Source organism: Canis aureus, chromosome 9 (genome assembly GCF_053574225.1).
Source record: "Canis aureus isolate CA01 chromosome 9, VMU_Caureus_v.1.0, whole genome shotgun sequence".
In the NCBI taxonomy this organism is placed as follows: domain Eukaryota; kingdom Metazoa; phylum Chordata; class Mammalia; order Carnivora; family Canidae; genus Canis; species Canis aureus.
The window spans coordinates 58,959,560-58,974,411 of record NC_135619.1 but is presented as its reverse complement, the minus strand read 5'-3'; the positions used below and the strand labels follow the sequence as shown (position 1 = coordinate 58,974,411).

Genomic DNA, 14,852 nt, shown 5'->3' with positions numbered 1-14,852 from the left:
TTAACATTCATCCTCAGAATATTTCATCCACAAATATAACCCCATGCAAAAGCAAAGAGTTTGCCAAGCACAGAATTTCATTTAGCACCCTGGTAGTTCACTTAATTAGAATAAACCCAGACTTCCTTAAGACTCTTTTGTAAGCCTAAACCTCATCACCACAAACTGACTTTTTAATTATGTGGTTCTTAAGAGCCTTTGGGCATGTAATAGGACAGACTGTAAATATAGCCGTTAACACACACACACACACACACAGAGGCAAACACACATGCTTTTAGAGAGTCTAGCTAGCAATGGATACAAATGATATTCATATTACTCTTCTGTGATATGAATTCAGGAAAGACAAATATTAACTTTTACAAGACTCAATTTCCTATCTGCAAAATAAGATGAAAACAATTGCTGCTGCACAGCTGCTATTTTGTTTTCAAGATTAAATAAGATGATAATTTTTACAAAGAGTAGTACAGCACTTATGTGATCAATTTAGGCAAACAAATTTAAACTAGTATTAGTGAAAAGAATGTCAAAGGGAAGTCAAAAGTCCTAAATTAGAGTCCTTTCACGGTCTTTAGCTAGATGCGTGAACTTAGAAAAATCTCATTGTAGTAGTTGTCCTTAGTGTCCCTATATGCCCCACAAATACATTCAGGATATGAGTGCTTAATTTTATTACAATCTAGCTATGATTAAATCTCTTAAGAATTCTCAACAGCTAATATAGCTAAAGTTAAGTTACATAAAACTTTCCATTAGGCTGTCCTTTTAAATTCATGTTTGAGGGAACTTGTACATAATAAGAACTTTTTATTAATTTACTTGTGACAAGATGTCAAGAATGAGTCAATTCTAATCTTATAATAAATCACTTTCAAGACTGGCTTTACTCATTTATTCAGTCCTTGTTTTCAAAAGAAAACAGAACTGAAATAACTGCAAACAACCATCCCAGCAAAAAACAATCGAAATTATGAAAAAGCGTGGGGAGAAGGTTAGGAAGACGCATTTGAATTGAATCTCTGACCAGAAATGATGACAAGGAATTCACAGATGACAACTCTGTAAATGTCGTGAGGCGGAAAAACTGAGCACTCAGCACCCAAGCAAAGTTGTGCCATGAAGGTTGGTAATAAAACCTAGGACATTTGAGCTTTTTCTTACCTATCTGCCCTAGGCAAGGGAGCAGGATATTAAATCCCAGGTAGCTTCAGGTAAGAAATCCAGTAAGAAATAAACATGTTGCACAGCTCCCAATTTTGTAAAGACAAAATTTAAATAAATTTCCAGGAAAAAAGAAAGCAAGAAAGAAACAAAGCTTTAGACAGCAGAAAAACAGTCTTGAGAATGGTTAACCAGAAGCTGACACTTATATGCTCATGGGTCAAAACATGAAACAAGAGGGATTGACTCCTTATAACTGAATAAGAGCTAAAATAAGCTGTGCATTAAAAATTGTGAGCAGCAACTATTTTGTTGCACATTCATGTGGGATTGCTCAACTTGCATTTTCACCATGGAAATGTGGGATATTAACAAAAACTGGACTTGAAAGGTTTTATACCTCATGGCTGTGTTACAAAAACACTGAAGCCAAAGTTTGGCAGGCTTCCAAGGGATTTAAAATTTCCCTAATTCACCTATAAATTGGACAGTTTCTCAGTTGAAGAACTATGGTAACTCCATATCCCACTATTCGTCTATTTGCAGTTAATCCTGTTTTTTTGTTTTGTTTTGTTTTGTTTTTAGGAAAAGGAAATAGTCACAAATACATATATATGACTTAGGAAAACACGAAAACCAAAAACCCGAATCCCTGACTGGGCTGTTTTCCCTTTCGTCTGGGAGGAGCCAATTGTAGAGATTGCAAATGACACCATCAGTCATTGAAATTGATGAAGCTGCTAAGATAACATTTTTCACCCCAGTGTAAACACTGATGGATCCTTCGAGGGATGCCTTACATTGCAAGTCTGGGATTTAGTTTATGGGTCTGACAAGTGTGACCTTTAAAATAACGTATTTGCTATAAAAGAGGAAAGAAAACTCTTTATAACTAAAATATATTGGCTACAAAATCACTTTCCAGCAAGTAGTCTGATTACAATCAAAATAACACACCAAAATGAAACAGTTTACCTGTGATCAATTTAATGTGGTTGTAAAATGCTAATTATGAGAGAAAACACATTCAAAGTTTGTGGTACCGTCTATAAAATTTGCAGAGAATCTAACATTCAGTGATGTGTAGCACATATGGGTAAGCAGATGGCCAAAGTATTATTTTTAAAAACAGGACTTTTGCTGACAAAATACAGAATTGGAATGGTGTGATTGGAAAGCTAAGAGGATGTTATTTATGAGGCAGTAAGCTCATGCTCGGTAATTGGATTCTTGCTAAATGGAAGATAAAAAGGACTTGGGGAAAAAAATGAATGTTTGCAGCTATAGAAATGAATGAGAAATTCTTCTGACAATATCCTATCTATAATTTTTATCCCAGCTCATCATCTTTCACTTCTTTGCCTTTGGGGGAGCTGTAAGAGGAGGGTTACCTTACCACTTCAGGCTCCGTTCATGCAAAACGCTACCTCTTTTGGTAAAATTCTGTGGGCAGGGGCGGGGAGATGTAAGGAAATCATTCTGAATGTGCTCCTCTACAAATTAGACAGAAAATGTTTTTTAAATCTCCATACATAAGAGAATATATAAAAAGACTAAATTGGCCACTTAAAATAACTTGGTCAAAGGGTTCAAACTTTCAGTTTGTACGGACTAGAGTACATCTTAAAGGTTCTCAACACACACAAAAAAGGTAGCTGCCTGAAATGATGGATGTGTTAATTAGTTTGATTGTGGTAATTATTTCACAACATATACATATATCAAACATCACAACATGCATCTTAAATTAATATGGTCATCCCAATAAGACTGGAAGGAAAAAACTAGCTGATTCTGATGCCTCTTCTTTGAATTATTTTAATATCTTCTTTATGATCCTAGTACTCATTATATTTGAATGGATTTTTTTGGGAATGTGTATGCCTTCTTGGATTTACTATTGCCTTCCTGAAAACAGGGATTATCTCTCGTATATATATATTTTTATTCTCCCAACCAAGCATTAGGCTTGGCTTGTAGTTAATGCTCAGTAAAATTTTACTGAATAAATTAATGAAGCCCTATTACTCCAGGAATAAATTTTAAACCATCACATTTAAAATTACAACAATTTTTGGGAGGATGAAAGTTTAATGTCTCTTTCAAAATGACCATTTTTAATGAAGGACATCTTAATAGTTCCATGGTAAGAATTAGCTTATATTTCAAATCCTCTGCCTATAGGTGAATTAGCATCTATAAATTACATTATATATATAATATTTTATATATATAAGCATGTATAAATAGATACTAATAGAATTAGTATCTATAAATTATATTATATATTATATATAAGCATTTATAAATAGATTATGTAATATATTCATGCTATACATGTAATTTATACACACCAATCCGGATTAGCATGTATAAAGTTCATTTTCAGGACATTAAAGACTAGGCACAAAATTCACTTAGTAATCTTTCCAAACATTTATGATAAACTAACTTTTCCTTTGTATTCGAAATATTTCAATTCACTCTCCTACTCAAACTTTATGTAATATATAAAATACATCTTCAAATACATTTCCATACGTGAAACTTGACTAACAGAAAAAATATATGTAAATGGAATATAATATAGAATTTTTGTTTTTGAAATCATTTTGGTAAGCTCTCCTCACCCTTCAGAAAATTATCCCAGCAGATTTTCTCTTTGCTGTGGACATCACAGATGTGAAGATGTGACCAGCTCTACCTACCAAACACCTCCCATCCCCACCTCCACATCATATGACTGATTCATGAGAGCATGACTCCTTTCCAAAGACAGGCCACCACAGTAGTTTGGGGCTAGGAGGACACTAATCCCAGCCAGGCCCTGGTACAGTAAGGACTCCAGAGCTTTAATGAACTCAATTCGCCATGGTGGTAGTTGATGGTAAGTGGGGGGGCAGCCCTGCCTCCTCCAGGCTGACCCCCAGGCCTCACTGGAGGAGATAGAGCCTCCGGATGAGCTGCAGCACCACCTAGAGCATCAGCTGACACTAATGGTTGTAGGCTCCCCTGTGCATGCCAGAGACAGGCCTGTTCCTCATGAGAGAGAGCTTGGCCTACCCAGGTGGGCTACACACCATGTGATGTGTGATGGCAAGGTGGAGCACGACAGCATCACATGAGCACACTCACCACTGATGAGGAGGCACACTTTGAGAAAATGATGCCGTTGGTGGAGACCATCTCTCACACTCAGATGGCCTTATGAATCCATGATCATGGAGCTCACAGTGGTGGCCCTGGCGGAGCTCTTCCACTGCAGCTGGGCACTAAACAATGACCCGAAGATGTGCAGACCACTGTGGAGGGGAGGGGTGTTGGAGACCGATGCTGGGCGGTTACTGAGGGAACAAAGTCTCTGTTCAGTGCATGAAGAATGATGCCACTGCCCAGGTCTTCCTGGCTGAATCCTGGGTTGTGACACAGATTGACCACAGCAAGCAGGCACAGCTTCTGAGGGGAGGAGAAAGGCAGCCACTACATCGTCACTGAGTACATGGCCAAGGGAGCCTGGTGGATTGTCTGCCTCCCAGACAGTCTCCTCAAGTTCTCACTAGAAGGCTATAAGGCCATGAAATACCTGGAGGACAACTGCTTTGTGCATTGGCACCTGGCCACTGCAACATGCTGATGTCCAAGGACAACATGGCCAAGGTCAGTGATTTCCACTTCACCAGAAAGGCAAGCTTCAGGTCAGGTGGGCAGTCCCCACAGCCCTGAAAGAGAAAAAATTCTCCACCAAGTCTGGGGTGTAGAGTTTTGGAATCTTTCTCTGGGAAACCTATTTCTTTGAGAGAGCTCCTTGTCTAAGAATTCCTGTGAAGGACCTTGTCTCTCAGGTGAAGGGTTACAAGATGGATGTCCCCAGGGCTGCCCACCTGCAGTGCACAAAGTCAGGAAGAACTATGGGCACCTGAACTCTGCCCCTTGCCCTCCTTCCTGCAGTTACATGAAAAGCTCTAGTACATCAAAACCCATAAATAACACCTCTGGCTGCCAACTTCCGCCCAGGTCATGGGAGGGTGGGGAGTGAATCTGGATAGACTGTGGGCCTGGTGCCTCCACTCACTGGGCCCAAACCCGAACTAAGCCCAGAGGGACAGTGGGTTTCTTTCCCCTGTCCCACCCTGTGCACCTTCTGTCCTCTACCCTAGATCCCACCTAGGCCTGAGAAGTTCTCTCATAGACCAGACTGTGGGGCTTGATCCACTCTAAAGTTCAAGAAGGGAGGAAGTAGACACCTCTTACCATGGTCAGACTTCCTCTAGCTGCCCATCTTGCCTTCCTAGAGTTTTATTGTTTTCCTTTTGTGAGATTTTTATTTTCAATATGTTTTTATCATAATAATTATTATTGATTTTCATGATAAGAAAGGAAATGGGCATTTTACAAGTACAAGAAGTACAAATCTAATTTTTCCTATCCAGCCTATGAAGGTTGGGGAGAGGAGGATTCTCTTTAGGGACTCATCTCTGAAGCCTTGTTGCCCACTCTGTGATCTCTGTTGGGTGATGCCTCAGTCTCTGTCTTTTGCTCTTGACCATTTGCACTGTTCACATGTACTCAAGGCAGACATCTGTCAGGGATTTACATAGCTCATGTGCCACTTCGGCCCACCCACCTTCCTTGTGAGGTGGGATCATAATAAACCACTCCATAAAGGGAAAATATGCATAAAATATTAGGATAAACACTAGCATCTACCAATTAGTGTGCAAAATATTATTTGTTGACATTATTAGACATTAATAGGTAAACATTAACAATCAGAATTGGACTATCTTGGAGACTCTTGATATCTATTGGGCAAACCAAGCATAAATATTTACCAGGACCTGTTTTCTGACACTTTCCTCTTGACAGTAGAGGCATCAGCACCTGTATCAGAGGGTGAAAGAGCAGTGAAATTCTTCACTGGGGCCATCTCCTGAGCTCCCTGAATACAAGATCAGTGTTGACATGAAGGACTTTGGAATCAGCAAACCTGGGTATGTATCCTATTTGAATCCCTGATTAGATTGGGACTTCAGCTATCAGTGTAATTTATCTTAAGTCCAGTTTCCTCACATGTAAAAAAAAAAAGTTGATCAATGTTACATACTTCATAATACTCTTCTTAGCACTATGTGAGAAAACAGGTTCTACTCTTCAACTAGTTCATGCAGAGCACCAAATGACTTCACTCATAATTTCAGTTATTGTTAAGTCACTGATAGAATCTAAGAAATGATGATACTCAGTGAAGAAGGCTTAGTCAGACTAGTCATGGAATGAGAATCATCCTCCTATTAAATCAGGGATGCTCAGACCTAGAAGGAAAGGCAAGCTTGCAATCCATAGATTATTTGGGATTTGAAGTTGGAACTCTGCTGACTAAAATTGTCTGTGGTTACAAGATCTGAATTTAGAATTAGAAAGATGGGGTTTTGAATCTCTTAGATAAGTTACTAAAGCATCCACATCGTAGTTTCCTACTCCAAACAGGGATTCATTTTTTTTTTAATGAACTTATATCAAATGCTTAGCATGCACTCGTTTGCTGGTGATTAAATATTAAGAGGATGTAGTAGATGATGTATATAGAGTTCTTAGTATAGTTCCTATCAAACACTAAGCTGCTTCCCACATTTAGGGGCTGCTTTTGTTATTCACCAGTTACTATATTTATACTTAAGACTTCATTATGCTAAAATTATGCATTTCCTTGCATAGCATATGACCAGTTCTGGCAGGGGCAACCCACAGATGACAATGTGAATAGTGCCCCCAGGTTAGTCTGTTTGTTAATTTTTAAATTTTATTTATTAAAATAATATGAGAGACACACAGAAAGAGGCAGAGACGAGACTCAGGCAGAGGGAGAAACAGGCTTCCTGTGGGAACCCGATGCAGGACGTGATCCCTAGACAGGGGCATCAAGCCCTGAGTTGAAGGCAGATGCTCCACCATTGAGCCCTCAGGTGTTCCTGCCTTGAGGTTTGACATATACCTCATATTTAGCTCACCCCATTCTGATGTTAATTTACCATTTAAGACAAAATATAATTAAATAGTAAATATTTTAGCATTGCACAATATTATTCCTTAATAACATTTGGGAGAAATTATCAGGCTTAGCATGGTCTTAAGCATTCTTGTGACTACTTAAAGATCTAATCATTCTTGGAGATCATTTTAATTTTTAAATATCTAAATGTACTTAAAAATTTGCACACATATAAATCATTTTAAAAGCCCTTGGAAAGAAAATAAAATCCAAGGTTTTTTTTTTTTTTTTTAAGATTTTATTTATTACTCATGAGAGACACACAGAGACAGAGGCAGAGACATAGGCAGAGAGAGAAGGAGGGTCCATGCAGGGAGGCCGATGTGGGATTCAATCACGCCCTGGGCTGAAGGCAGGTGCTCAACTGCTGAGCCCCCAAGTATTTTTGATATGTAAACTAGTGTCAGCCCCAAAAGACCATCAATTAGGTGAAATTTGATGATTATTTTTCCTTTGACTAGTAAAAATTTATTTGATGATGTGCCCTGAACAAAGTATCTTAATCAAAATGTTCACATTTTGATTTTGATTCTCTAACAATAACTTAGTTGGAAAGAGTGAATATAATTTCTTTTGCTATGAGATGATATCCACGTAGTCATAGGAAAGACCCTGTTTCAACCTTTGTGAATATTGCTCTGGATTTATACTCTGCTTACATCTTTTCTTTTACTGCCTCTCAAGAACATACTGACAACCAGCCCTAGAAATAAAAAAAAATATCTTTTTAGATTTCATAACCTGCTTTATTCTAACTTTAGATACTGTTTTATTTTGTTTGACTATGCAAAATCCTAAATTCAAAATCACAGAACAAGTGTTTTAAATGAAATTTCAACCCATTGAGTAAATCTATGTTTTCTAATTTTTATAGCTAAGAGTTTGTTTTGAACAGTACGTGTGTGTGCGTGTGTGTGTGTGTGTGTGTGTGTTAAATTCATACACTAACACTGGGAACTTCCTTGGAATATATTCCCTATCATAATTTTCACAGACAATTCTATATATTGTTTAACGTTAAAATGAGGGATGCCTTCACTCAAAACTTAGTCACCAAATGAAGCAATTTTGAAAATATTTAAGAACTTGCCATTTACCAGTTCTAGAATTATTATTCTCAGTTTTTGACTCATGTTACACAATTAGATGTAAAAGTCTATGTGTGAAAGCTTAGGAAAGTGTTAATTTTGCATGCTCTGAAGACCTAGAATTATAAGACTATAGACTGAAAAATATTTAATAGAAACGTAAGATGATGACCTTTCCTATGAAAATCTCATATAAACTTTTCTTTTTATTCCCTAATCTTTTTGTAAACACATCTGTCATACCTGCCTCATTATGGCAGAATTACAGGTAAATAATCAAATTCATTCTCTTTGAAACATGAGGACCATTACTTCTGGGTTTTCATCATTACTGTGGCCCATAATGAGTTACTTGAGTTAAGACACAAGTAAAAGAAACATTGCCTTCTTGGTGATCTACAAAGTCAGGCATGAAGCTAGGTATTATATTATTTTATCTTATTTGTGACCCTCTGAAGTATATGAACCCAGATATCTGAAGTTCCCCTGCTCTATTTTTAGGGTTTTTAAAAATTGTTCCTATTCTGTTTACTTATTGACAGAATTCCATTCCTTTCCCCAATACTTCTGTGACTACTCAGGGCCTATATTCTTATGATCAACTTTGTAATGATTTTCTATTCATACTATTCCGTGATCAAATTCTATTTGGCCTTCCTGCCTCTTCCTTTCTTACTTCCTTGTGAAATCTAAAGCTATAGTTTTCTATACTTTGGTTTCCCTCCACCTCAAAATAATAGTCACGCCAGTGGTAGTATTAAATTTTGCCGAAGACCTGGCCCTAAAAGCAACAGACTAGGACAAAATAGCACAGAGATTCTGCATATAAGAAAGACAGTAAGACAATTTCAAGTGGGCAAGATGTCTAGTCACACTTCTTTAGACATCTATTTTCATAGAAGACCCTTATTGACCAACATTGGGAATTTCTCACCAGTAGCTTAGAAGGAACATTATGTCTTGTTCACTTCTGTTTTCTCAGTGCTGATGATTGTGCCTAGCTCATGATATGGACTCAATACTGGATTAAAAATGGGCAAATTTTCCACCTAAACTCTATTTACCTCCCACTATGATGTTCCTCTAAAGCCTTAAAGCCCTCTCTTCTGTGTTCACATTTATCTTCATTAAAATCTCTAATTGTTTCCCACTTTATTTTATAGAGCAATTTAGCTCTTGCTTTGTCTGCTCTATTTCATTATAGTTGTGCATTGAGAGCCAACCTTCCACAATCAAAATGACTCCTCAGAAGGTTTCCGTTAAACAAATATAATTCTCTTCTTATGTGCTTGCTTTCTGTGTGTGTGTGTGTATGTGTGTATGCATACATGCATGTATGTAACCTTTACTAGGCTTGTTCTATAGAATAAAGTAAACCAAACTAACCATTCAATATCAGCTGTCTAGGAAGATTTCTACCTTCTCCATAACCTATGATGTTTTGAATTACTTATTTTAATTTCTTTAATCATATTTCTTTAGATTAATTTAGATTGAATGATTTCCTTAAACAATCTAAACTAAAAAGTAATTTTCTTCTGCAAGTTATTTGTCATCCATAATTTCTTTGGTCTGTGATGTATAATAGCCTTTATATCTGAAACATATTATCTTTTAGAATTTTATAAAATATCTATATATGTTGCTATCACTCCCTGGTCAGTCAACCACTGCATTATTATAATGTAAAACTGTTGGATGTTGTTGGGGCCCAGACTCACACATACAGTGACATAGCTCTCTCTCAGATGCTAACTTTCCTCCTCTGTGAAAACAACTATCACTGAAGTCCCCATCTATCTCATCATCCCGAGGATCAGATGCAGTAATTATTCAAAATATTTTGAAAAATAATAATTTAATATATTGCTGTTTTAAAAACTAATTTTCATAGTTAAATGTAATGAAACCAATCAGATAATATCAAAACAAAGATATTAAGCATTCAATTGATACACTTTTAATAAAAAAAAAATGAGACTTCTTTTAAGAAGCTCTGGTCATGATACCCCTGGGTGGCGCAGCGGTTTGGCGCCTGCCTTTGGCCCAGGGCGTGATCCTGGAGATCCGGGATCGAATCCCACATCGGGCTCCCGGTACATGGAGCCTGCTTCTCCCTCTGCCTGTGTCTTTGCCTCTCTCTCTCTCTCTCTGTGACTATCATAAATAAATAAATAAATAAATAAATAAATAAATAAATAAATAAATAGAAGCTCTGGTCACCTTTTGTCTCCTTTAGACATTTTTCAAGGAAGCTCTAATACTACTCTCAAGTATACTTTGGAAAAGTATAATCACAGTTTTATAAAATGTATTCCATTGCCAATATCATAATCATCTGATTAGATACTGTTAATGAGATACCATTTAAATATGAATGCTGGTCTACATCTACTAATATTACTAATGGTGATCTCATATCAGTAAAATATACACCAATTACACAGACAACATTTTTAAACACAGGAGTGGTTTTCTAACTAATTCAGTTTTATAGTTCCCGTAAAGTTAAATGGGGAAAGAAAACAAACACATAAATGTCAGAAAAGTAAATTACATTTATGTCATTTTATTTCCACTAAAATAAGGTTTATTTTACTAGAAGCAGAACTAGTAACATCATTAAAAAAAAAAAAAAAGAGTTGCAAAATTACTAAGTTCTACTTTATACTTTAGCAGTAAACATATTTCTTTACTTTCTACAGCTTTTTCAATAATGTTTGCTGGTTCCGGACCAGTTTTAAGAAGCTCTTATTGGAGAATAACAATTGCGAATAACTCCATTAGCATGCATTTATTTGTATTTATTTATTTTGAATAGACGTGCCTGTTCTCACTGATATCCCTGATTTCACGCTTTCTTCTGGGCTACCTCAGTGTCCATAAAACCATACAGCCCTTGCCAAATTATTTTGGTGGCATGATCTGGCTTCAAACAACGGGTGACTCATTTTAATTTACACAAATAATATCTCTGTCTTACAAATCTTCCATTTACCATGCTCAACCTTTCTTTATCTTACTCAATTTAACGCTGTGATGTTCTAACTAGGACTCCCATTGGAAATTCAGGAAAACAAGACTAAAGTCAAGTCAATATTATTTTAATCAAATTATATTTTTAAAAAAATACTAGAGTTCAGTCTGTAAGTGGCAAATCGATCGTGAGAATGTAACACAGGCAATCTTCTCACCCCAGCCGTGGTCCGAAAAGAAAAGATATGAAGGATCCCACAAAAAGCTGAGTCAGGTTGTTGCCCAATCATTGCCTTTAAATTAAATCTCTTTGGCACCCTGAAAGAGAGAGATTGGGAAAAAAAAAAAAAAAAAAAAAAAGAAAGAAAGAAAGAAAGAAAGAAAGAAAGAAAGAAAGAAAGAAAGAAAGAAAATACAGAGTGAGCCAGAATAGTCAAAATGCATCTCTTTTTGGAAATGCCTAGAAAATTTGCAATCTGTCCTGAAAATCAGACTCTTCTTTCTCTTTTAATCCCTATGGCTTTCTGCTCTTCTTTCAGCTGGGCTAGTCACAGGCCCTGTGGCAGTGAGGAAGGACCCCTCCCTCAAGACCAGCTTTGATTGTTCATTTCACAATGGCTCCTGACAGAAGCTTCCCAGATTTGGCCAAGCAAACCCTTGTGAAGTGTCTGCTGGCTGTTATCACATTCCAACCTGCTGGCCACTTGCAAATATGATTCTGTTTAAAAGCCAGTTGATCCTCTGCTGCTGCTTTCAGGGAGAGGGGGTGGGTGGGCAGGTTCCCAGAGGCTCAAGCTGCCACCACATGAGAGCTCATGCTGCTGATGCCAAGGAACAAAACTAAGTCCGTTATTAGACCCCACATTAGACCAAGAGAGTAATCAAAGGGGTGGTGTGAGGGAAAAAAAAAAAAAAAAAAAAAAGGCTACTAGAAAAGGCTTGCCAAGGAGCAAATATATCAAGAGATGTCACAGAGAGGTATAACTAGAAAGGTGCTTCTTATTCAAAATGGCTACCTCCCTCGACCCCATGCACACATGGCTTTACAATCCTCCCATTATTTATCTGTCTCATCAGACTAGACTCTCCAGGTCCTTGCATAGGCTTGACATCTAGTTAGCATCCAATAAATATTGATAGAATACATGAATGAATGCATTACTCATGTTAACTTCATGGCCACCTAAACTGCCATCTCTTGCTTCAGATCTTCCATGTTTTACACTAAAAAGGTATTTCATGTATTTGAGGTTATAGACTGCCCTTATGTCTCTCTTGAGTTCAGTATTTTGTGTCTCTTCTCTTTAAACATTTAAGCAGCTGCTGTAGGTGAGAATGATTTTGATCCCCTGGATACCTCTGACAACCCACAGAAGTTTAGGTTTATCAAGACTGAGAGGCAGAGGAGAGCTGTGGCTGGTAGATAATAAGCTGAGGCCAGGAATGCTCTAAGCATTTTGCCATGCACAGGGTAGTCCCCACAGCAAGGGATTTTTCTGGCTCTGACAAAAATCCAAAGGCAGGGAAACTGCTAGTGTAGGCAGTTAGGTAGACCAGAGCAGGAGGGGAAAAAGGAGGATGACAGATGGAAACGGGCTGGGAACACTCAGTCTCCCTTAGGCCAACCCCTTTTGTGGTTTTGCACAGTCTGATCAGCAGAAGATACGGGTCACAGGGATGTCTCCAACTTTGGAGCATGCACACTTGAAAGCCTTGTCTGCTAGTACCCCCCAAAGGCTGTTATAATGTCATTATGGTACCATTTGCATTGTGGATGTACCCACCCCCTTATCCCCACCAAAAAAAAAAAAAAAAAAACCACACACACAATTCAGAACTCAGTGGACTGCTACTTACCCTTGGGTCATCTCACTCCTGTCTCTGGAGTGTCCTTTTGCTTTTGCTGAATAAAACCTCAACTGCTTTAATGCTCTCTCTACAGAGTCCCTTGAGAATTTAAAGCCAGATTCTAGAATGCAAGATGCATTTGCCTTCCAACCTTTTTTTGGATGGCCACTTCAGTGACAAATTAGGAACATAATGTGAATAAAGTAAAAATATGAGGTCTTTTCCTCTGCCTAATTATTTGCTCTGTATTTTAAAGGTCTAAGGTAGAGAAAATGAATCAGCTTTTGGTATCAGAATGAGCTATACATTAGTAACTTTCTGCTCTATCCCATGTGTGATTACTCAGAAAAAGCTAAATATATTTAAAAAACAAAATCATTAAAAAAAAACAGAAATAAGTGACCTTCTGTTTCCTTCTTCCTACTGAATAACTTTCCTGTAAGCTAAAGAAGTTGGCCTCCAAAGTTACAGATGAGCTGCTCTAGATTATTCTCTCTCTCTCTCTCTCTCTCTCTCTCTCTCTCTCTCCTTTCTACATCTGCCACTGATTTCTCTAGGCTAGAAGTTAATCACAGAGTTGGCCTAGTTCCTGATCTTACTTCTATCTTGAGACCACAAAGCCAGTTGTTAAATTTTGGCCTTTCTCTCACTTGCTGTCACTTGATCCAAATCTTAAACCAGCACTTCTCACTATAAAAGGCAACCCAAAAACCAACCACCAGCGTAAGTAATGAAGGATAGTCAAAAGAAAGGCAGGGGCAAGGGGCCCCATGAATAAGTGCCTGATAGATAGATGCATGCTTGCACAAACCTTATTGGGTGAGGTGAGCTTGGAGGGTTAATCAGATTAAAACAGCCTGCCAAGGGATTCCTGGGTGGCTCAGCGGTTTAGCGCCTGCCTTTGGCCCAGGGCACTATCCTGGAGTCCCGGGATTGAGTCCCACATCGGGCTCCTGGCATGGAGCCTGATTCTCCCTCTGCCTGTGTCTCTGCCTTTCTCTCTCTCTGTGTCTATCATGAAGGGATAAATAAAATCTTAAAAAAAAAAAAAAAAAAAAACAGCCTGTCAAAAATCTCATAAAAACCCCTAGACTTAGAAACTCTGGCAACAACCCTCTGGGGTCCCCTCCCTCTTAGGAACTTTGACTATTGCTGCCCACCACTCTTCATCTGGTCTACCTCTTCATTCTCTGAAATGGTGTGATCAAGAACACCAGGTACTAAAGGAAAAAAAAATTCTGAAACTTAAGGTGTTTCTCAAACATCTGCCTTGCTTGAATTAATAACTCTCAGTCACATCCTTATGTTTTGTAACCTTACCTGCATATTCTGATTCTAGTAATGGGAACAATAACTCAATTCTCGAGGGCAATTAGTGTATAAAACTCTAAAAACATTCATAAAACATTTATTCATTCATTTCTCTGTCAATGGATATCTACTAAATGTCCTTGATGTCTCAGAACCAAGGTTGGGTAAAATGAAGAGCAATGGGTGACTCGAGCAAAGTTTACTTCTAAATAAATCTAACAGGACCATATTGGTAAAAGAAACATAAAGTCAGGTCAGGCCAAGTTTATTAATATGGGCTTATGAAGCAGAGACTCTACATTTAATGTTGTAGTTCTAGGAGTTGGGAAGAGCTCTAACAGTTTGATTGTTTGGCCGAAGCATGGGCCCAATATGGCCCCTAAAGAGTGAGCTGGAAATGCCAGTCATGTATT

The 14,852-nt window shown here is 37.8% G+C and overlaps 1 pseudogene; it reads left to right on the top strand.

Moving 5' to 3' along the window:
• Positions 1-4,038: 4,038 nt before the first annotated feature.
• LOC144319945 (tyrosine-protein kinase CSK pseudogene) lies at positions 4,039-5,259 on the top strand (annotated as a pseudogene).
• Positions 5,260-14,852: the final 9,593 nt, after the last annotated feature.